At 32.9% G+C, this 2598-nt stretch overlaps 1 pseudogene; it reads left to right on the top strand.

Annotated features, from left to right (window-relative positions):
* The first annotated feature begins 2443 nt into the window (after positions 1 to 2443).
* The window catches only part of LOC112832580 (olfactory receptor 6C3-like), a 3077-nt pseudogene continuing 2922 nt past the window's right edge, over positions 2444 to 2598 (top strand).

Raw genomic sequence — 2598 nt, 5'->3', positions numbered from 1 at the left:
TCCTGCATCAGGCCTTTCTTTATTCTGGCCTCTCATTCATTTATACAGTGACTAGAGAAGGTAAATATGTTTTATCTTTGGATAGTATTCAATCCTCATCTTATCCAGAGAGCTTTGAAATGGTTTACCTTTCAGTCATGAAGCAGTAGTCCCTAGAAATTTACTTTAAAAACTCTCAGGGTTACAATTAGTACCTTTTTAAAATTTAGGTTAGAATAATGTTTATGTTTATATGGAAAGATAAAAGAGATAAAGAGAAATTCTTTTACTTATAGGAAAGGATGTAGAAAACTTGTATGCAATCAAGGCTGCATTTTCCCTGTGTGAGAGGCTTTTACATAAGAGAGGAAGGGTGAACTCCTGACAAAAAGTCCCCAGAAATAGCTTATGAAGGCATTGCCTCTCACATTTTAAGCAAATTTTAAAAATCTAGCATTATATTTCTGTCTGGAATCATTAGACATATCAGAAAGTAAGTATGTTCTGTATTTGTCAATAAATATACTTTTATCTTTCTCCCATTCAAAAGGTTATTTTTGGAATACATTGCAATGATCCCCAAATTATCACTTTAACATATTTACTATTTTTAATTTTATATTTTAATATTTTAGTTTGTTCAAAATATAGTAACAGTCTCTGCCTTTTGATATGCCAATTTTGCTGAAATGTGTCTATTTCTAAAGGAAGACAATGCTGATCATCAGAAAAAAAATTAAAAAAGGAAAGTAAGGCACAATACAACTTTGACACTTGTCACTTATTCACTTGTCCAGTTCATGCTATAAGAAGAATAACAAATATTATTGAGAACTTACAGCACAAATAAAAAGCTGGTTGCCAAGATAAAGAGAGAACAACACAGGTAAAAACCATATAGACCACAGTTTAGCAATTTGTAGTTTCTCTAAAGTAAATCTTAGAATTTTCTTTATTCTACTTACTTTGGCTTCTAGAAAGAAGATAATGAGATATATTGGCATTAAAAAACTCCTTTATGAATTCCTTCTTGTTCTCAAACAAGTTTAAGAGTGAAAAGACCAAGTGAATATAGTTAAAAAACAAAGTTGATTGTTAATTCACAAAAAGAACATAAAAATGATATAAATGGATCAATATGTAGTAGGAACTATATTATTGACATAGGTCTATCCATGCGAGTATTAATTAATATCTCTGGTTTCACTTTTTTTCCCATAAGTTAAGACCTTTACTTTTATTTACAACTAAGGTAATTCTACTTCTATATTTCTGTGATTAGAAACACATTTAAAAAGTACCATGAGAGACGAGGGACTCTGAAAAACAAACTGAGGGTTCTAGAGGGGAAGGGGGTGGGGGGATGGGTTAGCCTGGTGATGAGTATTTTTTTTTATTTTTTTTAGTGTTATGTTAATCACCATATATTACATCATTAGTTTTTGATGCAGTGTTCCATGATTCATTGTTTGTTCATAACACCCAGTGCTCCATGCAGAACGTGCCCTCCTCAATACCCAACCTGGTGATGAGTATTAAAGAGGGCACGTTCTGCGTGGAGCACTGGGTGTTATGCACAATGAATCATGGAACACTACATCAAAAACTAATGATGTAATGTATGGTGATTAATATAACAATAAAAAATTTAAAGAAAAAAGTATATAAAAAAAGAAACAAAACACGTTTATTTCTATGGAGCACAACATTTGAAAGAATGCATCTTAAGAATAAAGTAATTATAGCTATTATTAAGCTCTGGATTTGTGATTGGGTCTTCAATTTCCATCAAAACCTTACAAAACAATGTTTTTTAATGGCCTCACAATTAAAACTCAAAATTAGGTATCTCACTCCTAAAAGCACACAATCTTGGAAACTGGAACACGGTGTCTCAATATGTAAATCTAAATATAATTACTAAATGTTGCAGAAAAACAATTAAGATATATATTGCATATATAGACAATTTGGTTACAGGTACAGGTGTTGTGTAAAGGCACTCATGAGAGAACTTTTAACATAGACGTAAATACAGTTTTCCTTATCAAGAGAGAATGTATAAAATATTTCTGCTTTAATGGAATTGAGGGGATATTGCAAAGATGCACAGGGAAATTTCCACTGCTTCATTTCACTGGAACTAAAAATCAACCTTTAGATCTTTAAATCTTCAATTCTTATTCACATACTCTTTCTTTCTGTTTTGTTTCTCAACAGTAGATTTTTCTTTTTTTTTTTAATTTTCTTTAAGATTTTATTTATTTATTTGAGACAGAGAGAGAGAGCACAAATGGGGAGGAACGTCAGAGGGAGAAGCAGATTCCTCGCTGAGCAGGGAGACTGATGCGGGGCTCCATCCAGTCCTGGGATCAGGACCTGAGCCAAAGGCAGACGCTTAACCAACTGAGCCACCCAGGTGCCCCTCAACAGTAGATTTTTCCTAAATAAAATAAAAAGCAGCATGAGAAACCACACAATGATTACAGAGTTTGTTCTCTTGGGCATCTCAGACGACCCACAGCTTCAGGTTGCAACCTTTATCTTTTTATTTATGGCTTATGTATTAAGTGTCACTGGAAACCTAACCATCATCATCCTCACCTGGATAGACTGTCA

This window comes from Callorhinus ursinus, unplaced genomic scaffold (genome assembly GCF_003265705.2).
Source record: "Callorhinus ursinus isolate GAN/ISIS: 27379988/994484 unplaced genomic scaffold, GSC_fseal_2.0 scaffold44, whole genome shotgun sequence".
In the NCBI taxonomy this organism is placed as follows: Eukaryota; Metazoa; Chordata; class Mammalia; order Carnivora; family Otariidae; genus Callorhinus; species Callorhinus ursinus.
The sequence above is the reverse complement of the archived record's forward strand: the minus strand, read 5'-3'. Positions and strand labels throughout refer to the sequence as shown.